We start from the raw sequence: 24,998 nt of genomic DNA on the forward strand, positions 1-24,998 counted from the left end.
GCTGTCGCTCTCTCTCTTTCACATATACACACACACACACAGGTTCTCTCTCACATGCTTTCTCTCACACATACTAATACAGGATCTCACACTCACATGCTCTCACACACACACACAGGCTCTCACTCTCACATGCTGTCTCTCTTTCTCACTCATGATCAGGCTCTCACATTCACACACACACACACACACACACACACTCTAGCAGTGCCTCAGCCTCCCCATCAAGTCTGGGTCTCCTCTTCTTGGGTCTCCATGGGATGAGGTCCATGGTGGTCCTGCTGCCGGGCTTCCTCTTTTTGAGCCACCGTGAAATGGAATCCATGGCATCCCTGCTATAGGGTCACTATATCACTGCTGCCCCCTTTTCTTCTCCACATGGGTGTTATTATTTGTGATAATTGTGGGTGGATCCTTGGGCCAGTGGCAGATGACCACGCCCCCGGGGGAAGATCCCGAGAGGGACCACCGATCAGGCTCAGAGTTGTGAGACAGACAAAACACTTGATCTTTTATTAGACTGTATAGTGAACCACCAGAGGTGGCAGTAGGGAGCTGGAAGAGCCCGGCTGGGCTGTAGTCCCTCAGGCACTGGAACAGCGATCCCTGGAGGCTGAGCTGTAGAGAAACTAAATATAGTGAGTAGGCAGAGTATGCAGAGTTCAAGAACAGAACCTTGATGGTAACACTCACGCAAGAGTCTCTAGAAGCAGCCCAGGAGCTGGAATGGATTAGGCCCTCGAGGAGCAAGTACCTGGTTAAGAACATAAGAACATGCCATACTGGGTCAGACCAAGGGTCCAGCAAGCCCAGCATCCTGTTTCCAACAGTGGCCAATCCAGGCCATAATAACCTGGCAAGTACCCAAAAATTAAGTCTATTCCATGTTACCGTTGCTAGTAATAGCGGTGGATATTATCTAAGTCAACTTAATTAATAGCAGGTAATGGACTTCTTGTCCAAGAACTTATCCAATCCTTTTTTAAACACAGCTATACTAACTGGTTCTATACTGGTTCCAGGGTTTAGCTCTGAGAGAGAGATGGTAACTCACTGGTGTTGTAGGCAGCGGTGACTTCCAAGCAGAAGTTGTATTCGGTAGCAGGTCCGGGAACGTGGGGCCCTCGAGGAGCGACTACCGGTTCCAGACTGCGACCTGAAAAGCAAGAGAGAGAGCGAGGCCCCCGAGGAGCGGGTACCCCTGGTAAAGTCCGAGGAGGCAGAGTAGCAAGGTATGCGGAGAGCGAATCCCATCCGCAGCGATACCTGGAGGAATCTCCCTGCTAACTCGAATAGCTAGCAAAAACGAAGACCTAAGTATCCAGTGAGGATGACGTCATCTCAGGGGGACGCCCCTGAGGTTTGCGCCACAGCTGGTACTTGAGTCAGGGCCGCCGCGTGCACGCCCTTAGGCCTCAGGAGAACATGGCGGAAGGCAGCGTCTAGTCGGTCCGGGGATGCCGGAGGAGGTTGGCAAGATGGCGCCGCTGCAGCCAAACTTCCATCAACCAAAGAGGGAGACACCAAAGAGGTGAGGTGGGCGGAGTGGAGACGTCGGGCAGCGACGGTCGCAACAATGGGCCGACACTCCTCCTCCTTCCTCCTTGCACCTCTCCGCCATCTTTTTCTTCTGGGACCACGCAGCCAAGAAAGAGGAGAAGCACCCAGAGTTTTTGGGTGTTGGCCCAAAGACCCAGCAATTCCTTCAAAATTGCAAAGTCTCCAGGTCAAATCTGGACAGTTCCCAGGTATGATTATGGCTAGTTTTGCTTTTCCAATGGATTTGTGAAGTAATTAGTTAACTTATCTAAGATATTTATTTCTCACTTTATCACGTTAGTGCCCAAAGCAAAGTATACAACAAGCAAAACACTTCAAAAAAGTTTAAAGCAAATCAATTGCAAGAAATAAAACAAAATAGACAGGAAATAATCAATTGCATCTAAACATAGCATAACATAACACAATCTAAGCTACAATAATCAACAGGTACAGATAAAGGTAATACAACATTTTTACCCAAAAACCATCAAAGCAAAAATGATCAAATATAGCCCCAACCATGCTCAGCACAAATCACTGATAACTGGATTCCACAGACAGGTCTGGTTTTCAGGATCGCCACAATAAATATGTATGACATGTATTTTCACGTAATAGAGGCAAAGCATACAAAAGTACCTCAGGAATTTTCATTGTGGAGATCCTGAAAACCTGAACTGTTTATTTTATTTGCAACTCCTGGACTGAGCAGTCCCAGATAGGGGCCCGGGGCACACATCTCTCTTGGGATTGTAAATGCTCAGTTCTCAAAAAGTTGTCAAGTCACTCAGAGTCCAGGATTCCTTGCAGAAGGGGGCAAAGGAGATCAAATTCTAGGTCCTATGTATTGCTTAGCTCTTAAACTGTCCTTGAATTGCACTGTAAACAGCACTGATGATATCATAAAATAGACAGCAGCAATAATTATGCTGACAGCTGGTCTGTTTTCCAACTCAATTTTACTGATAATTTGGTAGAACTGAATGAAAAGCTCTTTACAGCTCTTGAGTGCAGCGTAGATTTGCAGTTAGAATAGCATTAGGAACTAGTGGAATAGAACTTTAAAGTCCATAATCAGACGTTCAGGTATCTAGCTCAAGGGGAATCGGGGTCTTGTTATGGAAGACCTGGCTGAAAAGCCATGCCTTAGATATCTTCATGAAAGTGAGGTAGCACGGCTCACATCAAAGGAATAGTGGAACCTTCAAAGGGCAACGTCTCTTAAAGGATAGTCTAGCAGAAGCTAGAGAAGGAGAGGAGAGAAAGGATATTTGTGAGGACCAGAGTTCTTTTATGGGTGTGTAGGAGGAGAGAAGCTATGAGAGGTATTCTGGTGCCTGTTTATTCACGCACTTGTAAACAAGGCAGATAGTTTTGAATGTGATCCTGCTTTCGACTGGGAGCCAGTGCAATTACTGGTGCATAGGTTTTATGTAGTTTGTTGCTTTGGCTCCTACCAAAATTCTAGTGGCCATACTTGATAGGAGTTGGAGGCACTTCATACTGTATTGTGTGGGACCACTAAATTGGGAGTTGCAGTAGTCAATTTGGCTGGTGATTACTGCACGGATTACAGTGTCAAGGTTGCATTTATTGAGGTACTTGTGAAGTTGGAGGATCTGGCACAGATGCATAAAGAAGATATCCTCACCACCTTAGTGATGTGGGATTCCATGGTGAGGTCTTGGTTGAGCTGGACCCCTAGGCTATGTACCGTAACCTTAGGATGTAACGGGATACCTGATAAAAAAGGTGGTGATCATAGCAGATGACTCTGTCGGCTGAGCCAGAAGAGTTCATATTTGGAGAGGTTTAACTTAAGTTTGTGGTCATTTAATCATTGGGCTAGTGCTGTAAGACAGTCATTGAGATTTGCAATGGATGAAGTTTGGTCAGGTCCCATTTCAAAGCAGAGTTGGATGCCATCAGCAGATAGGTGGCATTCAATGTTAAAAGACTGAATAAGGTCACAGGAAGACCGGCTATAAATATTAACAAGGATCGGGGAGAAGACCAAACCCCGAGGAACTCCACAGGTGAGATCTGTGTGTTTGGACAGTTCATTGGCCCATGTAATAGATTGGGTTTTATTAGATAGGAATAGTTTGAACCTTTTGAGGACCTTTGATGCCAATGTCACTTAAACTTGGATCAGGAGTTGGTGATAGACAGTGTCAAAGGCAGCAAAAAGATCTAGTAGGACTAGGAGGGAGTTGCCACCTTGTCTGTACGTAGGTAGATACTGTTTGCGTTGGCCAACAGGACATATTCCGTACCATGGCCTTTTTTTGAAGCTGGATTAGTAATGATGCAGGATGTTATACTCTTCTAGGAAGTTTTGGAGTCAGAGGTAAACCACTTTTTCCACTACCTTGGGTAAGAAGGGAAGGCTGGAGACTGGGCAATAGTTATCAATTATTTTTTGATTGGAATCAAGATTTTTCAGGATAGGTTTGATCACTTTTGTAACTAAGCAAGGTAGGGTATCGGGTTAGCATGACATCTATTGTATTGGTTAGCCAGGGAACGTGATTGTGCTTCAGGTTACAGATGAATTGGGGGAGAGGGAGGGGAATCAGATCTAAAGGGCTTATGGACTGACTGATTCTCTGGAAGATCTTCTCCCAATCTTGAGGGAAGATTGTCCTCAGTGACAGATTTAGGATGCTGTCACCCCTAGCCACTGTTGGAGCTGTCACACCTCCCACCCCTTGAGCAGGCCCTGGCCCTGTGCTACCGAGTCTCAAACATTGCAATTACACGGGGCAGCACATCTGGGGGGGGGGGGGGGGGCAGCTGCAGTGGAAGGAACCCACCATAGGGCACAATGAAAGGCACATGCAGCTGCTGATTGACCCCATTCCTCTTCCAGTGGAAGAAAGAAGAGGCCCACACTCCTAGCATCATGACCTAACCTGGTAGGTAAAGAAAAGAAAGTATGCACTGCTGCTTCTCCTTGTCTTCTGACTCCATGGTATTCAACACTCATGAGATGAGCATAGCGGAAATGCTAACACTGCAAACGTTAAAAACCATGGGGTTGGCAAACAAGGATGAGCCACAAAAAGGAGACCTACAGCTGTGAACAAGGCACTGGGTGGCAGCAGCAGCGAAAGAGTAAGAGAGACCCTGTGGACCCTGCCTGCCTGGGTTGTGCGTGCGTGTGTGTATGAATGGAGCCTGCTTGGAATGGATGGATGTGAACGGGAGCCTACCTGAGATGGGTGAGTGAGTTAGTTGATTGTGAATGAGAGACTGCCAGGGAGGAATAACTGAATGGGAGCCAACCTGGGATGAATGAGTGAATGGGAGCCTGTCTTGGATGGGTGGGTGAATTGGTTGATTGTGAATGAGAACCTGCCTGGGATGAGTGAATGAGAGCCTACCTGGGATGGATGAGTAAATGGGAGCCTGCCTGGGATAGGTGGGTAAGTTGGTTGATTGTGAATAGGAGCCTGCCTGGGATGAATGAGTTAATGGGAGCCTGCCTGGGATGGGTGGGTGAGTTGGTTGATTGTAAATCGGAGCCTGCCTGGGATGAATGAGTTAATGGGAGCCTGCCTGAGATGGGAAGTTGGTTGATTGTGAATAAGAACCTGTCTGGGATTAATGAGTGAATGGAAGCTTACCTGGGATGGGTGGGTGTGTTGGTTGATTGTGAATGAGACTGCCTGGGATGGATGAGTGAATGAGAGGCTGCCTGGGATGCATGAGTGAATGGGAGCCTACATGGGATGGATGGGTGAATGAGAGCCTGCTTGGGATGGGATGTGTGGGTGAGTTGGTTGATTGTGAATGAGAGCCTGTCTGGGATGGATGCATGAAAGAGAACCTGCCTGGGATGGATAAATGAGTTTGCTGATTGTGAATGTGAGCCTTCCTGAGATGGATGAGTAAATGGGAGCCTGTCTGGGATGGATGAGTGAGTTGGTTGATTGTGAATGAGAGCCTGCCTGAGATGGATGCGTGAAGGAGAACCTGCCTGGGATGGATACATGAGTTTGCTGATTGTGAATGTGAGCCTTCCTGGGATGGATGAGTGAGTTGGTTGATTGTGAATGTGAGCCTGCCTGGGATGTGTGGGTGAGTTGTTTGATTGTGAATAAGACTGCCTGGAATGGATGAGTGAATGAGAGCCTGCCTGGGATGGACAAGATATTTGGTTGATTGTGAATGGGAGCCTGCCTGTAATGGATGACTGAATGGGAGCCTGCCTAGGATGGATGGGTGAGTTGGTTGATTGTGAATGAGAACCTGCCTGGGATGGATAAGTGAATGGGAGCCTGCCTGGGATGCATCAATGAATGGAAGCCTGCTTGGGATGTTGGTTGATTGTAAATGAGAGCCTGACTGGGATGAATGAGTGAATGGGAGCCTGCCTGGGATGGATGAGTGAATGGGAGCCTACCTGGGATATGTGGGTGAGATGGTTGATTGTGAATGAGAGCCTGACTGGGATGGATAAGTGAATGAGAGCCTGCCTGGGATGGGTGGGTGATTTGGTTGATTGTGAATGAGAGCCTACCTGGGATGGGTGGGTGATTTGGTTGATTGTGAATGAGAGCCTACCTGGGATGGGTGGGTGATTTGGTTGATTGTGAATGAGAGCCTACCTGGGATGGGTGGGTGATTTGGTTGATTGTGAATGAGAGCCTGCCTGGGATGGGTGGGTGATTTGGTTGATTGTGAATGAGAGCCTACCTGGGATGGGTGGGTGATTTGGTTGATTGTGAATGAGAGCCTACCTGGGATGGGTGGGTGATTTGGTTGATTGCTGAATGAGAGCCTACCTGGGATGGTGGGTGATTTGGTTGATTGTGAATGAGAGCCTACCTGGGATGGGTGGGTGATTTGGTTGATTGTGAATGAGAGCCTGCTTGGGATGGATAAGTGAATGGGAGCCTGTCTGGGATGGGTGGGTGAATTGGTTGATTGTGAATGAGAACCTGCCTGGGATGAGTGAATGAGAGCCTACCTGGGATGGATGAGTGAATGGGAGCCTGCCTGGGATAGGTGGGTGAGATGGTTGATTGTGAATGAAAGCCTACCTGGGATGTGTTAATTGCAAATGTATTAATTGCAACTGGGAAGTCATTTCTGGAAGATATGGTAGGGACAGTTAACATAGCTGGGTTTTAAAAGTTTGCACAAGTTTCTGGAGGAATTAAAATCATTATTTACCAGGCAGACTTGGGGAAAGACACTGCTTCTCCCTGGCATTAGCAGCATGGGATCTATTTACTGTCGGGGATCCTGCCAGGTACCTGTGGTCAGGGTTGGCCACTGCTGGAAACAGGATGCTGGGTTTGATGGACCCTTGGTCTGACCCAGAATAGGAAAGGGATGGGAGAAGGACTGAGAATGGGGAAAGGAGAGGACCTGGGGATGCGGGATGCACTGTTTAGAAGCAGCTGCAGATGTGCAAATTAAAAGTACGCAGAATGGGGCTTTCATAACGAAAGACCTGGTATCATTTCCCTCCCCAGACCTAGTAATCACACCACTTTTTAGAAACAGGTGGTCAGCACGGGTGCTTTCACCCAGAGTGAGGGAGGAGTCTCTTTACCCTTGTAAAGAGAGGGGGATGAGAGGAGAAAACGGGAAAAATGTGAGGTCACCAATCTCACTGCCGACACAAGCATGAAACATTGTTATTAAGGTTCAGTCCTGGGGGGGGGGGGGGAGGGGCACACTTAAGTATCTCTGGGGAAGATTTCTTGTAATTCAACACTAGTTAAGAAAACTTACAATTGATAATTTCTGGTGGTTTACTTTGATTGATTCTTCCTTTAAACTGCAGTAACAGGTACTGCTTAGTAATAAATCTGCCTCTTCTCCTCCTGGTTTCTCCGGTCCTCCTCTCCTTTAACGGTCCGTCTCCCTCTGCTTTTCCATTCTGGTTGCCCAGAGCTGGAGTCCCTCAAGCCCAGCCCCTGCTGCTGATGTGGCAGACAGCATGCAGTGACGCTTCAGCCTCCAGTTAGGAATGTGGGCAGCTGTTTGGAGTTTAGATAACAGCTGGAGCATTGGTGGTTCAGTGGTAGAATTCTCGCCTGCCACGCGGGAGGCCCGGGTTCGATTCCCGGCCAATGCAGCACTAACCTTTTTCTTGCAATCATGCAGACCTGAAGTGGGGGTTTGGAAGGACATTTGCAGAAATCTGAGGGAAGATTACATCAGGGGGATGGGACAGAAGAAGCTTGTGTGCACTAACCAGGAGAGAGACCTTGGGGTGATAGTGCTGATGGTCTGGAGGTAGCTGAAAGAGTTTGATAAAGGGGGTGAATAGGAAGAGGCACAACCACCAGAAGAAAAAAAAGGTGAGAGTGCCTCTGTCCTGATCATTGGTCTGAGCTCACCCTGAAGGTTGTGCCGGTTCTGGAAGCCGTACCTTCCAAAGGATACAGACAGGCTAGAGACAGCCCAGAGCAAGGCAACCCAAATGGTGCAGAGCTATATCTGTGTGCCCTAGAGATGGACTTTCCTTGAAAAGGAAACGAGAAATTTTTCGGTTTCATTTCATTTCGTTCTTAAAGAAAATGAAAGAAAAACAAACAATTTAATTCATTTTGTTAAAAAAAAAATAAAAAAAATAAGGCTGTCACCACTGCCCAATCCCCCACCTCACCACTCCCAGACCTTCCCCTCATCCTGGACCCTTTTACCCTCCTGTTGAAAATGTCCTTACGGGGCAGACGCAGTCCCTGGTCGCTATTGCAGATGACGCCAACAGACTGGGGCCAGTTCCACGGTACATTTCTGGCACGTAAAGCAGCATCAGCTGGGTGCTGGCCTCATTCTGCCGGCACCATCTGCAATAGCGGCAGCTGTGGGTCGGGAGCACCAAGGCATCGCGCCTGCTCCTTGAACAGCTAAGGGGTGGGGAATGTTTTTGCACTGCAGACCCAACAGATTTTTATGTTTGGGGGTTTTGGTTTTTTTTTTCATTGTTTCATTTTTTTCAAAGAAGCAGTGACAGATTTTGGATTTTATTGCCCCCCCCCCCCGGCACTGTTGATTCCCCCTCCCCAATAAGATCAGAGAACAAGGAGAAGAAGGTCTAAGGCACAACCTCACAGTTTCTGCAACAGCTCAGGGGTAGAGTCTGTGGCAAAAGTTTGAAAGTTCTTAAGCGCATTGAGAAACATTTCCATCTTTTACTTTATGTTATGAAAATAAAGTCATTTCCCAACTTTTCTTGTGTCCATATAATTTATTTTCTTTTTATTGGGTGAGGAAAAGAGATCTGAAATATCAGTACAGGGAGAAGGACCAGGGAGGGGGGAGGAGAGGGAGAGGGAGGGGGAGAGAGGACCAGGAATGGGGGAAGGAAAGGGTGAGAAAGAGGACTGAGTATGGAAAGGGAGGGAGAGAGGGCAAAAGAAGACAGGGGAAGGGGAGGGAGAGGAGGAGATGACTGGGGTTGGGAGGAGGGAGAGGGGGAGATGACTGGGGTTGGGAGGAGGGAGAGGGGGAGAGGGGGAGATGACTGGGGGCTTGGAGGTAGGAGGAGAGGTAAGATGGAGTATGGTGGAGGAGACTGGGGATGGGGAGGGAGAGGGGGAGGGGAAGGGGAAGAGGGATGGGAGTGGAGAGAGGAGAGGACTGGGGATGGGGGAGGGAGAGGGAGATTGGGAGAGGAGACTCGGTTGGGGAGGGAGAGGGTGAGAACTGGGGATAGAGGGGAAGGAGAGGGAGAGGGAGATTGCAAGAGGAGATTGGGGATGGAGAGGGAGAAAAGACTGGAGATGCGGAAGGTGAGGGAGATGGGGAAGATTGAGGAAAGGGGGGAATTTCAGGAATCTGGGATGGAAGGAGAGGGAGGTAGGTTCTGGGATTGAGGAGGACCCTGATATGGAGATAAGGAACAGGGAAAAATCAAGTTCCAGGATCTGGGGAGAGGATCAAGAGAGAGGATCTGACTCACAGGGGAGGGGAGGAGGAAGGGGAAGCTGTGTCTATCATGCTCTGACCCTGCTCCCCCCTCTAAACTCCCATCCAATCAGGCATATGCACACGCACACACACACACACCTACACACACACACACACACCTGGACATACACACACTCTCATATACATGCACACACACACACACACACACACATTCATACATACATACACACACCTGCATACACACACACACACACCTGCACACAACACCCCTGGACACACACACACACTCTCACATACATGCACACCCACATTCATACATACATACACACACCTGCATATGCACACACACACCTGGACACACACACACACACACACTCTCGCATACATGCACACACACATTCATACATACATACACACACCTGCATATGCACACACACACACACACATCTGGACACACACACACACACTCTCGCATACATGCACACACACATTCATACATACATACACACACCTGCATACACAAACACCTGCACACAACACACCTGCAAACACACACACATCTGCACACAACACACCTGGACACATACACACACACTCTGACATACATACACACACACATTCATACATACATACACACCACACCTGCACACAACACACCTGGACACACACACTGTCACATACATACACACACATTCATACATACACACACCCGCATATGCAGACACACCTGCACATACACATACACTCACACACACGCATACACACATTCATACATACATACACACACACCTATATACACACACCTGCACACAATACATCTGGACACACACACTCTCATAACATGTACACACACACACACACACACATAGACACAGACCTGCACACAACACACTTGGACACATACACACACACCCCTACACATAACACACCTGGACACACACACACACTCTCATAACATGCACACACACACACACATAGACACAGACCTGCACACAACACACTTGGACACATACACACACACCCCTACACATAACACACCTGGACACACACACACACTCTCATAACATGCGCACACACATACACACATAGACACAGACCTGCGCATGACACACTTGGACACACACACACTCTCATAACATGCACACACACACACACACACACACACACACATAGACACAGACCTGCGCACAACACACTTGGACACACACACACACATAGACACAGACCTGCGCATGACACACTTGGACACACACACACTCTCATAACATGCACACACACACACACACACACACACACATAGACACAGACCTGCGCACAACACACTTGGACACACACACACACATAGACACAGACCTGTGCACAACACACTCTCACATACATACACACCCATAAACAAACATACCTACACAAACACACATGCACACACATACATACACACACATACCTGCTGGCACCATTCCCTTCTCTCTCTCGCACGCACAAACACTGCCCCTCTTCTCTTCTTCACACACAGATCTACTCCATGTAGCTGATCCCCTCTGATTCCCCTGTGCCTCTCTCCTCACCCTGTAATGATCCGCTGCTCACCCCTTCCGAACATTCCCAAAATGATTCCCCTTTGCTCTGTCTGCTCCAGGCTCCCCTGTCTGTGAATGGGAGGAGGGGGCTGGATTAGGGAGCATAGTGGCTCCTCTGCTATCCCTGCTCCAGGCTCACCTCCTCCTCCCCTGTTCTCTGCATGATTCCTAGGAGGGGAGGGGCTGGAGCAGGAAGCAGAAAGGCAGTAAATCTTCGGCCAGCCTGCTGCCCCTTGAGTGTTGCCAACCTAGGCACAGGCCTAGTGCGCCTATTGAGAAATCCTGTCCTGAAGTCAGACAGGAGGATATCGTCTGGAGGGAGTGGGTATTGCGTCTGAGGAGGGGGGAGATTGGGTTATGGCATTCCAGGCCCAGAGTTGCCTACCCCTGGTATACAGGGCCGGCGGAAGAACTAGGCCTGGGCCTAGGGGCTGACCATTAGGCGCACTCCTCTTTGCCGCTGTGGTGCCACCGCTCACGGCCCCACATGGCTCGCGCCCCCTAATGGGGGTGGCGGCGCGACCTGGGGGGGGGCGAGATGCGACCGGGTGGGGGCGGTGCCACGAGATGGGGGGGGGGGGGGGGGAAGAGGGAGCAAGGCAGAAGGTGCTTAGGGCTCCTAATTCCCTTGCAGCGGCCCTGCCGATGAGGCAGATCCTACCTCACTGTCCATCAAACACTGGAATGAGCAATCAGGATTTCGCCATCTCTAGTGCACGTAATGGCCCTTGGGAGCTTGCGCCAGAGGATAGGTGCAGAGCAAGAAGAAGCACCGTTCCAAGCTGTAGCTGACCAAGCCTCCAAAAGCCTCCTTGAGCCCTCAGCAAAAGGGTCGTCATGCGACTGGTCTCGGCAGCTTTCCTGACCTGCAGCATATTTTATTCTTGTTTTGGTGGATTTAAATATCTGCGTGCTCGCTCCCCCGGAGGCGGAAGGTATTCTAACATGCTGCAGGCCTGTTTGGCTGCATCTTGTTGAATGCTGACTGTTGTGTATGCTTTGATGTTAGCGGACTGGAAGGAGGGATAGTGCGGCCTATGAATATTTTGATTAAAAAAATAAACGATGTAGCTGGTGACCGGGCCCCAGAGCCATCAAGGCCTTGACAAGCAATCGGAAAGCCTTACATTTTGCCCGCCAGGCAATAGGCAACCAAGGTAATGCTTTAAAGTGAGGGGTAATCTACCCCATCAAAGTGCATCCTAGCAAAAACTGGGGAGCCACGTTTATGAGCAGCTGCAAACACCTTAAGGTTTTACTGGGTAACCCCCAAGAATACAGTACAGAGAAAAAGAAAACGTGCAGGGAACTCAAAGCAGACGGCCTGTGGTGGAAGACACCGACTGCCAACGAGAGAAGAGCGTTCCCTGCCACCTCTATTCAACCCGTCCGTCCGTCCGTCCGTGAGAGCATTTCCTGTCATTCCTGAAAGGGACGTTGCAGCCACCTGCTCTTCTGTGAACTGGGGTCTCTCACTCCGTTACTGAACCCTAAACCGCGCTGGCGAAATGCGTACATTTCATCAGCAAAACTTCTTGCCCAGGTCATGTTATGATCAGCAAGGTGAGAAATGCTTCCAGCTGGCTGAGAGGAAGGTGACTCTGCAGATCTCTGTGGTCCCGGGGTTCCTGTGTGGTAAGAGAAAAAAAAAAAAACACCTGACTTGCTTATGTTCATTAGAAGTAACTTTAAAGAAAAGGAGAAGAGCAGAGAGGCCAGGGAAATTCCCCCTCAATAGCCTCCACGTTGGCAGTACGGAGAGCGGCGTTACCTCATCTTATTTGGCAGGAATCTCCCTTGAAAGTTTGAGGTGCAGGTGATAGGAAACGCAGACTCTCCAGCATCCGACATACTAAGTGGGCTGACAGCGCAGGTAAGATCCTCCAAAGGGGGTGCAAAAAGGATTTCCCCTGAGAGGAAAACATGGCTGTGCATTTATTGGAAATACATTTTAAACATACGCAGCTACATTAACATATAATTACAGACTGTACATGTATATTAACCAATACTGAGTATACCTTCCATCTGGACATTAAAGATTCAAGCAGGGGGCTGTGCACATAAAATTGGCATGTGTGTGCAATAAGCACATGGTCAGAAATGGGAAGAAATCCGTGTGCGCAAAGAGAGACGTTTTCAGGGCATTCCGAAGTGGGGTTTGCTCATTTTAGGACCAGAGCGTGTGCAATACTTCACCAAACATGCGCGCACGCTTGTACACCTGCTAATCAAATCCAGGAAATTAAAGCTGACTTTTTTGTTTTTTTTTACTGCAGTTTTTGGGTGGGGGTGATCTGGTGAAGGTCTGGGAGGTCTCAGTAAACTGGTGCTTAGCAGTACGCTGACATGCGAGGATTTTCATCAGCAGGATACGTGAATGCGTCAGCCAATTTTATAACCTACCTGCCTCTCTGCTTAAACTGAAGGCTATTACGAGCACGCCACAATTATTTAACACGGAAAAGAAATGCGTATACATTTATAAAATAAGTATAGAAACTATGCAGATACCTGCATTAAAAACCCATGCTTGCACCAAAATGTATGCATCTAGTTTACATGCGTGTATGCACTGAGTTATGCACACCACTGAAAAGTGCCCTGCCTGCACATAAGCTCATTTTAAAATCCTTCCCCGTTTGTCCGGGTACATGCGGACTGGTCCACACACAAAGATACACCTGTTCTGGACAGGACATGACTTGTGCGCGCTAACTTACCCGCAGATTTTCGGAAGTATGAAAGAATGCGCATAAACCGTATCCCTAACCCCCCCCCCCCCCAGCTCCGCCCCCTGGAACTCCTACTCCCCAGCGCGAATAAAAGGATGAGAGAAACCAGGTTCGGTTGCACTTTCATGCACACTGACTGGTTTACAATGCACCACTGATGCACATAGGACAGGGTTTCATGCCTGCAAGTTAAATCAGCCCCTAAAGATCTTTATTTCTGCCTTTACTTTCAATCTTTTCTCCCATTCATTCATTTTCCCTTCCCGACTCTCTCATTTGTTTCTGGCTCCATTTCCCACTTTGTCCGTTGATGTTTTTTTTTCCTGCTCCCAGTATCTCTCTAGTACATTCTCATTTTGGGGTGGCCTGCAGTGTCATTACTTGCAGGAATCGTTTGTTAGAATTAGAAAGCTTCACTCTTTTTATCTGAAAAATAAATATCACCCTTACCGGTCAGTTTGAAGATAATTTTTGTGTGCTATATTGGGAATAATTCACTGATTTCGCTCATGGCTGCAGATAAAGGGGCCACCGTCAGAGGTTTTTATGCAGGTAAGCATGTGACATTGCCTCAGCCGTTCCGTACCTGCGAGGCCTTCACAGGGTGAGGCTGGGGGAGGAGAATTCATTTTAAAATCACCGTGTGCATCTTCCGGTGTGGGCTTTGCACCTGCTGCTTTTGTGTCCGCGGGGTGTGTGCCGTTAGAGTTTCAAAGGGAAGCACCGTTCCAGGTCCGCAGGTGACTGACCCGGAAGCTGTCAGGGACTCTGGGAATCCCACCTTGATAGAAATAGGCCCTGTGCTAATTCGTTCACGTTAAAATATTTGTTTCTTGTGGCATTCTTTTTTTTTTTTTCTTTCAACAAATTGGTCCTACTATTCTTCAGGCAACTGCAACTGCGAGTCTATTTGTTCAGAGTGGCAAAGCCCGGACTGGCTCAGCTGGTAAGCTGTGAGAGCTTGCAGTGGGATGGTGCATGCTGGTGCTCTGTTCTATCACTTTAAAGATGTCACTCCCAGCCAGTCAAGGAGGAAGACTGGCTGCAGCCCCATGGACATACCTGGGAAAGTTTGGTTTCCAGTCACTCTGAAATTGTTGCGGATTAGTGGAGGAGGATTGCGGGGGCGGTGTGCGTGCCAATAGCAGCATGCGTGCAGACTTTCTCACATGCACACTAATACACTCGCATGTTCACTCTCATACTCTCTTACTCGCATGTTCACTCTCATACTCTGCCAATAGCAGCATGCTTATTCTCACATATACACTCTCACTCTCATCCACCCCAAAAGACTGTCACACAAATGCACTCGCTCAATTCTCCTCCTCCTCTTCCACACACACACAAAATCATCTCAGTAACAGCAAACTAAACATCCTCCACTGCCAAACACTTTGTGAAGAAACACACAGCCCTGCAAACAAAAAGACACCTAGAACCTTGCCATACAATACAATCACAGCAATAACTCTCAGGACTCAAACAACTGCAACCTAATCTATGAAATGGCAGCAAAGGCAAACATTACACCAGGCCCTGTAACACTAATGCACCACCTATTGGCCAAACAGAGCAACCTGGACTGCTACAAATCTCTACAAAGAAACTACAAGCCAACAGAAAGACTGCACCTCAGTCATCCATGCAGAACACAGATCAACCGTTACCTAATACAGCTAAGGAACTGCACATTAGAAACAGAAACACGCAAACAAAAATAAAATGGAAAGCCTGAGAAACCAGACTCGGAACAGAGGAATACGGAAGAAAGAACAAAATACAAATATATAATGCACATTCTCAAAGATAGCATTTGCCAATCACTAAAAACTCAATATATATATATTTTTTACCTTTGTTGTCTGATCTTATTTTTCTGTAATCATTTGGTCCCAGCCTTTTTTCCCCAGATTCCCCTTCCTGGTCTTTTTCTAATTCCTTTTTCAGGGTCTTTTTTTTTTCTTTCTCCTCCATTCTTCTTCCCTTCATCTCTCTCACTCACACAAAGGCTTTCTCCCTCTCTCCCTCTCAAACACCCACACCCACACACACAGAGCTCTCACTGTAAAATGCTGTCTCCCTTGCTCTCTCACACTTACATGTCTCATATGCTGTCACTCTGTCTCTCTCTCTCTCTCACACACACACAGGCTCTCACTCTTACATGCTGTCCCTTTGCTTCTCACTCACACACACACACACTCCCAGGCTCTCACTCTCACATGCTGTCTCTCTCACATACAGGCTTTCATTCTCACATGCTGTCTTTCTATTACTCACACACACACACACACACACACAGGCTCTTACTCTCATATACTTTCTCTTTTTATGTCATTCACACACACACACACACACACACACACACACAGAACCAGGCTTTCACTCTCAAATTCTTTCTTACACAAACACACAGGTGCTCATTCTCACATGCTGTCTCTCTCTCTCTCATACACACACAGGCTCTCACTCTCACATGCTGTCTGTCTCTCTCCCTTTCTCTTTCTCTCTCACACACACACACACACACACAGGCTCTCAAATGCTGTTTTTCTGTCTCACACACTCACACAAATGGCTCTCACTTTCACATGCTGTCTCTTTCTCTCACACACAGACTCTGACTCCATATGCTGTTCCTTTCCCTCTCACAGAAAGGCACACATTCTCACATGCTTTCTCTCTCCCACACACACAGGCTGTCACACTTACATACTCTCACAAATAGACTCTCACTCTCACATGCTGTCTCTCTCTCTCTGTCACACACACAGGCTGTTACTCTAACATGCTTCTCTTACACACACACACACACAGGCTTTCACTCTACATGTTATCTCTCTCTCTCTCTCTCTCTCATACACACCCACACATGGCTCTCACTCTTACATGATGAATCTCTCTCTCACACACACATAGGCTCTCACTCTCACATGCTCCCTCTCATATACACACACATACAGGCTTTCAATCTCACAAGTGGTTTCTCTCTCTGTCTCACACACACACAGGTTTTCACTTTCACATGCTGTCTCTTTTTCTCACACACAGCGGATCTCATTATCACCTATTGTCTCTCTCTCACACACACAGGCTGTCACTCTCACATGTTGTTTCTCTCTCTCTCACAGAAATCCATAGGCTCTAACTCTCACATGTTGTCTCTCTATCTCTTTCTCTCATACACACACACACACACACACACACACACACACAGGCTCTCACTCTCACACACACATGCACATATACAGGCTCTCACTCTCACATGCTCTCTCTCTCTCACACACACAGGCTCTCTCTTTCTCAAATGCTCTCTCGCTCACACAGAAAGGCTTTTGCTCTCATATGCTGCTCTTTCTATTTCACTCACACATACACACACACACTCAAAGGATCTCACTCTCACCTGCTTTCACACACACATATACAGGCTCTCTCACATACTATCTCTCCCTCTCTCTCTTTTTCACACACACATACAAACACACACACACACGGTTTCACTCTTACATGCTGTTTCTCTTACATACACACACAGAGGCTGTCACATGCTCTCACATACGTAAATGGAGTCTTATACTCACATGCTATCTCTCTCTCACACATGCACACACACACACACACACACACACACACACAAACATACTCAGGCTCTCACTCTCACATGTTCTCTCTCACTGTCTCATACACACACATACAGACTCACATGCAGTCTCTTTCTCACACACACACATAGGCTCTCACTCTCACATGCTGTCTCTCTCTCTCTCATACACACACATAGGCTCTCACCCTCACATACTGCCTCTTTCTCTCTCATACATACACACACAGGCTGTCACTCTCCCATGCTGTCTCTCTCCCATTCAAACATATACACACACACACAGGCTTTCACTGTCACATGCTCTCTCTCATACACACACAGGTTCTCACTCTCATATGCTTTCTTTCTCTCATTCATACTCAGGCTCTAACTCTCACACCACACTTTCTTTCTCTCTCACACACACAAACACACACACAAGCATTCTCTCACACACTCTAACAGGGCCTTGGCCCTTCCCCTCATCTGAGCTTTCTCTTCTTGGGCCACTGCAGGATGAGGTCCATAGCAACCCTTCTGCTGGGCCTCCTCCTCTCGGTCTGCTGAAAAGATTGGCTCCACTGTGGCCCTGATCTTTTGGGACCAATCTGCAGCAGCCCTGCTACAGGGCCACGTTTGTGGCCATAGGCACACATCCTGACCCTCTCTCTTCTCTGTGCAGGCTGATGCTCCTCCTCCTTCTTGTCCACGCAGTTCCAGTATCTTTTTCTTCTGGGATCTGCTGGTATAGGAGCACCCAGAGTTTTTTGGGTGTTGATCCGAAGGCCCGTCAATTCCTTCAGAATTCCGAAGTCTTTGGCCAAAGCTGGAGAGTTCTCAGGTATGCAATGGAGTCCAATCTGCTGGCCACCAAATTAAATCCACTCCTCTTGCTTTTCCACCCCTGAGCTGTAGAGATCAGAGTAAACAGCAACATGTAGGGAGGCTGGCAGCATAGGGGCACGCCATAGGAGACTGGGCTCTGGATTCTCCCCCTCCTCCAAATCCTTCCTGTTTAGAGAGGAAGCGTACATGGAGGAAGGGAAAAACAGAGTGAGAACCAGGGTTGTGTGTTCTCACTATGTCTCTTGCACTCTGACTTTCACAGCCTGGGGGCAAGAGTGAGGAGGAATCTGAAAAATTTGGAAAATGAGGGGTGTGAGAGTGCTTTGTGGAGATAGGAACGTGAAAAGAGCAGAGGAGAAGAGGAGAAGAGAGGAACCTGGAATGGGACAGATGAAAGGAGGAGATGGGGAGAAAGGAAGGTAGAACTAGGAGATGGAGAAAAGATGATGAAGGATGGATGGGAAGATAAACCTGAAAATAGAAAGAGGAGGTAGGAGACAGGGATGAGTGGAAGCGATTGAGAAGAGAGGAAGAGGGATTGGAAAGCACGGGGGAGAAGTGAATAAATGATGAAAGGAAGAGATAGGAAAGGGTGAATGGTGACTTGAGAGATGCATGGGAGACTAGAGATGTAACAGCGAGGGAGGCGGGAGCTGAGAGAAACTGGGGGGCCCAAACGAAGGAAGAATACCCCCTAACTTTATTTTACCCTTTGGACCCTGCCCTGCATCAAGGCACCATTACAACGCTCTTTTATCTTCCGACCTGCCTCGGGTCGACTCCTGCAGCGACCCCTCTTAGTGACCTCCAGTGAATCCCACTCCCCTTGTGCTAAGTGTCAGCCGCACTGCCTCATAGCGTGGCTAAGAACAGCAGGACGACACGTCCAGCGACTCAGTGAAGCAGAGCCTGCTGACCAGGTGCGTCTGCTTCCCTTCAGCCATCTCCTGCCCCTGCCGCGCAAGTAGCTCGGCCCCGTCAGACTGGGAAGCCGGTGTTTATCTCTGGGGGTAACCCAAAAGCTGAGGGCTACCACCCTTCTACTGCTGCGACCTAGCGTTTCCACAGCGCCACTAGACGTGCGTAGCGCTGCGGCGCTATCCACGCGGGAAGGCTGGGCGAGCCTGCGTCTGGGGCTTGGCTTGTCAGCAGGGCAGGGTTGTTGGGTGGAGTTTGATTGAAACATCTGGAGTGACCCTGGTGCCCCCAGGGGGCGCATTGTGTCATGGTTTGCGAGACGTCTCAGCTGCCTTTAAGCTGCTTGCGGGACTGAGTAGTTTCCCAGCTGGGGTTCAGATAGCAGACAGGTGCTTGCCACAGCTGTGTAACATCTGCAGCAAGAACAATCCCGGAGAGTGGAGAATGGGAACAAGCCCCTCCTCACCCCCGTCTTTTTGCTTCAGATTGATGAAACAAAAAAAGAAAGCAAAGATCAAGATTTAGATTTTATGTGATGTTTGCTTGTCATTGCCTCTCTGTATTTGATGAATGCTGGTTTGTAACCCCCAGAATTTGAGATGGAGCGATTAATAAATATTTTTAAAATTTCATTTCTATTCCTCTTTCACGTTAAATAAAATGAAATAATGTTCAGTGCCGGATTTTTGCAATGGACTCGTTAAAAGCAACCCCAGCGCTAGCATTTTATTGAATGGGGCGGTAACTGCTTCCTTTGCTCTACATTGTGGGGTCCGCCAGGGTTGCCCCCTCTCCCCACTGCTTTTTATTTTGGCGTTGGAGCCCTTGGCCATACGTTTGAGGGAGGAGCCTCAGATTTGGGGGTTGCGGGTGGGTCATTAGTCCCTGCGCACTGCACTATTCGCCGATGATATCCTGCTTTTTGTAGGTAAGCCCCAAGCCAGTGTTCCCGTGATTGTCACGCTGTTTGACCAATTCCGAGCCGCGGCGGGTCTACGTATTAATTATGGGAAATCAGAGGCGTTGGCCTTAAATCCCCGGCTGCAATCCTCCTGGGTGGGCTCTTTCCCTTTTCGGTGGGCGACCGATAGGTTGAAGTATTTGGGTATTTGGATTTCGAGGGATGTACGACGCCTGTACGAGCTTAATGTTAGTAGCCTCTTGGATCGAGTACGCCTTCAGTTGGAGGCTTGGGTCCCTCTCCCCTTGTCCCTTTTTGGGCGTTGCGCTCTTATCAAACTGATCATAGCTCCAAAACTTTTATATGTGTTGTCTATGATTCCCTGTTGGCTGCGGGAACGGGACCTTAAGGGTGTGCAAGCGGCTATACAGCACTTTTTATGGAAGGGAAAGAGAGCCCGCCTTAGTTATATGACCCTGACCTATCCCCGGGACAAAGGGGGGTATGGTTTACCAGACTTTCGAATGTATAATGCTGCATGCCAATTGCGCTTCATAGGAGAATGGCTCACGGGGGACTATAAATATTGTGAGCGGGGGTTGATCTCTGGCATGGCTGCTCCCTGGTCGCCCTTGAGCCTCATTCAGTCAAGTGCGGCTGAACGTCGGCGGCTTGTCTATCCCAGAGTTTTGCTGTCCCCTTGTATTGCGGCCTGGCGGTGGTTGCGCCGATGGGGGGGAGTGGAGGGGGTGCTCTCGTTGCTGGTACCATTGACCGGCAATGTGGGCTTTTTACCTGGCCGGGATTGTGGGGCTCTATTTCATAAGTGGGCTGATAATGGCGTGATGTATGCTGTTCATTTCTATGATCCTGATACTTGTGTACTGTTGGACTTTGCTACTCTGGCTACCACTTATCGTTTATCGTCTCATCATTTTTTTGCCTACCTGCAAACCCGCCACTATTTGACTTCATTTCACTGGACGTCGGAGGTGGTGAGAAAGGAGTCATCCTTTGCTAATACAGTCTTTGAGACGGCTAGTCTTGCCAACACTGTGAAAGGATGGGCTAAGCTTGGCAGAACAATGCAAATCACACCTCGCTTGGACTTTTTGGCGTCAAAATGGACGGCTGTTCTTGGTGAACCCATTTCAGCGACTTATTTGACGCTCTGTTTTGCAGCGGTGCATCGTCAACTTCCTGATATTGGGTTGCGAGAAGTACAGTTTCACATTATTCACAGTATCTATTGTGACGATGTGCGACGCTTTAAGATGGGCAGTACTGACTCTCCTCTTTGTATTAAATGTGCCCAAGAGGAGGGCACATTGGTTCATAGACTGTATCATTGTCCTAGTTTGCAACCATTTTGGTCTACAGTGTTTGGAGTGATTACACAGAGCACTGGAACCTTACCACCTCACTCCGGGAAGTTTCTGTTGTCCAGCCCGCAGGCTTGCGCTGCAGAAGTGGGCTCCTCCAAGGATCGGTTTGGCCGAATTGCGATTCTGTTGGCCTGCCGTACTATCTTGTCGGGATGGGCGGAACCAATGACGGCCCCTTCTTCAGTGGCGTGGTTTCAGCGTATGGCTTTGATTCTGCAGATGGAGCGCTTGGATTTTTTGAAAGGACATCGGAAACCTGATCGTATATATGGAGAGTGTTGGACTAAATGTGTATTACTGTTGCCAGAGTCTGTTCAAGCGGGTTTACGGGAGAGTGGGTATACTGATGATTGGGTACAATCTATGGTCCCTGGGGGGCAGGGTGGGGCTAAGGGGGGGAGGGGTGGAGCGGTGTGACTGCAGTGTGAATGGGTATGTCTGTTGGCGGGCGGAGGGTGGGGGGAGGAGGGGTAGGTATGAGGAATTGCTGGGGAAGGCATATACCTGCTGGCTGTATCCGACTACTCTTGTCTGGGATTGATATGGTATTGTAATTCCTAGTTGTCTGAGCTTGGTTTTGTTTAGTTTGTTCTAGGCTGGTTGGTTGTGTTTTTGCCAATAAAAATTATTCTGAAAAAAAAAAAAAAAAGGTTGGCAGCCAAAGTGGTGGCCTGTTCTCAAATGCTGGTCCCGGAAAGGATTTTGAATGAGTTGAACGTTATGGGGCGGATTTTAAAAGGGTTCCGCACGTAACCCTTTTAAACCCCTCCTGCGCGCGCCGAGCCTATTTTGCATAGGCTCGGCGATGCGCGCAAGCCCCGGGACACGCGTATGTCCCGGGGCTTGAAAAAGGGGCGGGGAGTGGTCGAGGCAGTCCGGGGGGGCGGGGCCGGAGCCTCCAGGCACAGTGGCCATTTGCCGCTATGGCCAGGGTCAAGGGCTGGCCGTCGACCGGTGCGCGCAACCTACGCCTGCCCGGAGGCAGGCGCAACTTATAAGTTAAAGGTCAGGGGGGGATTAGGTAGGGCTGGGGGGCGGGTTAGGTAGGGGAAGGGAGGGGAAGGTGGGGGGTGGGAGGTGGAAGGAAAGTTCCCTCCAAGGCCGCTCTGATTTCGGAGGAACAAAGGAAGGCTGCGCGGCTCGGTGCGCGCAAGTTGCACAATTGTGCACCCCCTTGCGCGCGCCGACCCTGGATTTTATAACATGCGTGCGGCTGCGCGCGCATGTTATAAAATCGGACGTAGATTTGAGTGCGCCGGGTTGTGCACACAAATCTACGCCCACGCATAATTCTTAAAATCCGGCTCTATATGTATGATTGTTGCTTAATAACCCCCATCTAAAGGCTTAATCGCTACCTGGATCACTTACATAGAAACATAGAAATGACGGCAGAAGACCAAGTGGCCCATCCAGTCTGCCCAGCAAGCTTTCACACATATTTCTCTCATACTTATCTGTTACTCCGACTGCTGAGGTCAGGGCCCTTATTGGTAACTTTTTCTTTCTAGTTCCCTTCCACCCCTGCCATTGATGTAGAGAGCAGTGCTGGAGCTGCATCTAAGTGAAGTATCAAGCCTAATTGGTTAGGGGTAGCAAGCTGCGGATCGTGTCGCAGGAGGAGAGATCCGGGGGTGGGGGGAAGGGGGCAGGACTGGAAATCTATGGGGCAGGAGGTTTGCTGTCCACCAAATTTTGCCCTCTAGGCACAGGCCTAGCAGACCTGAGTGTAAATCCAGGCCTGGTGCTCCCGAGGGACGTTTTTAGCTCAGAAGGGGGGACATAGCGCACGCAGACTGCATTTTCAATCCACACGAAAAGGGTCCACAGGAAAAGCAGGTGGGAATGGCAGCGTTTCAAAGTGAAAGCATCTGCGTACTTTCGTTTTAACATGTGGGGCGACGCCTGCGGGTGAAAAAGGCACGTGCGGTCTTTTTCCGGAAATGGATAGACTGGAGAATTGTCTCCTACGGCAGTTTCCTCGTTTGCGTGTGCGAATCTCCGCGCCAGCTCTTCCAGCAAAGATCTACTCCCAGGCAGAGCAGGTGCCCGTGGTCATGCGTGCCCTGCCCCCCGTGGCAAGCTTCAAGGGACAAGTACAGGCGACCGTCACCCAGAGGGTGGACGCAAATCCCCCAGGTTACAAAAGCCCCCTGTGTGTCTTTGTGCCGGAGGGGACACTGTGAAGGTCCCCCTCCCCCAGCCTGCCCAGGGCCACGTAACACTCCCAGCCTGGAGAGCGGGCGCCTGCTCCTCCGCAGGGCAGTCCAAGCATCGCGGCGGGGGGGGGGGGGGGGGGGGTAATGTTACTCACGTGAATCGCAGGCAGACAAACGGCAGCAGCTCCCGGCGCGACTTCTCCCAGACGTTTCCGGATTTGCTCAGGGCTCAATTTGTAGACAGAAAGGAAGGGGAACTGCGAAGGGGATGAGTTGGGCGAGGCCCATGGACGAGTTCGACCTGTGCAAACGGGCAGCACCAGGGCCAGGTGTGAACCCGCTCTCACACGCACACATCCCCCGAATCAAAGCCATGCGGCTGCCCCTCTCTCAGGGTGTACATACACATAGAGAAATATAACTTTTTATAATTAACGTGCAAAATATTTATTATTAAACATATAAACAAATACATTTAAAATCAATGAAAAACAGTCACTCCCATTCATACGTTAAGATCCATACACTAATGACACCAAATAATGTATACAATTTTTCACTTTAAAGTGCACAAGTGCCTCCAAGAACTCTATAAAAGTTAGAGATACTTTTCTTCACAGGGTTTCCGATATTTTAATAGGGTACTATGTACTCCCAATGTCATTTATTTATCAATCTTCACTGTACTTAATTCACACAGAGAGAAAGGAGTTACTCTTTTCCTCCATCATCTGCATCTCAAGTCCAACAACAGATCCTTGTTTCACCCATGAATGGGCTTCATCAGGGACATATTATAAAATCACGTTTTCTGTGACATTTGAGGTTGGTCCGTTGTGTGAGAGCGTTTTCGCTGTTTTGAAGGCTTTCATTGTAAGCTATAGAAGGAGAGTTATGGTGATACTTTATTGGAAATCTTTTTGAGTAAGGCATTTACAAGCAAAGAGTAGGTCACAACCTGTGATTTTATAATATGTCCCTGATGAAGCCCATTCATGGGTGAAACAAGGATCTGTTGTTGGACTTGAGATGCAGATGATGGAGGAAAAGAGTAACTCCTTTCTCTCTGTGTGATTAAGTACAGTGAAGATTGATAAATAAATGACATTGGGAGTACATAGTACCCTATTAAAATATCGGAAACCCTGTGAAGAAAAGTATCTCTAACTTTTATAGAGTTCTTGGAGGCACTTGTGCTCTTTAAAGTGAAAAATTGTATACATTATTTGGTGTCATTAGTGTATGGATTTTAACGTATGAATGGGAGTGACTGTTTTTCATTGATTTTAAATGTATTTGTTTATATGTTTAATAATAAATATTTTGCACATTAATTATAAAAAGTTATATTTCTCTATGTGTATGTACAAAATGGATTTTTAGAGAAATTTGAGTTAATTACAGTCCCTATGTGTTGTTTGCCCTCTCTCAGGGTGGGCAGCTCTGCTTC

The 24,998-nt window shown here is 48.4% G+C and overlaps 1 non-coding gene across 1 annotated transcript; it reads left to right on the forward strand.

Moving 5' to 3' along the window:
* The first annotated feature begins 7,565 nt into the window (after positions 1–7,565).
* Positions 7,566–7,636, forward strand: TRNAG-GCC. Its single transcript has one exon. It is a non-coding gene; the product is annotated as a tRNA-Gly (tRNA).
* Positions 7,637–24,998: the final 17,362 nt, after the last annotated feature.

Source organism: Rhinatrema bivittatum, chromosome 4 (genome assembly GCF_901001135.1).
Source record: "Rhinatrema bivittatum chromosome 4, aRhiBiv1.1, whole genome shotgun sequence".
Classification (NCBI taxonomy): domain Eukaryota; kingdom Metazoa; phylum Chordata; class Amphibia; order Gymnophiona; family Rhinatrematidae; genus Rhinatrema; species Rhinatrema bivittatum.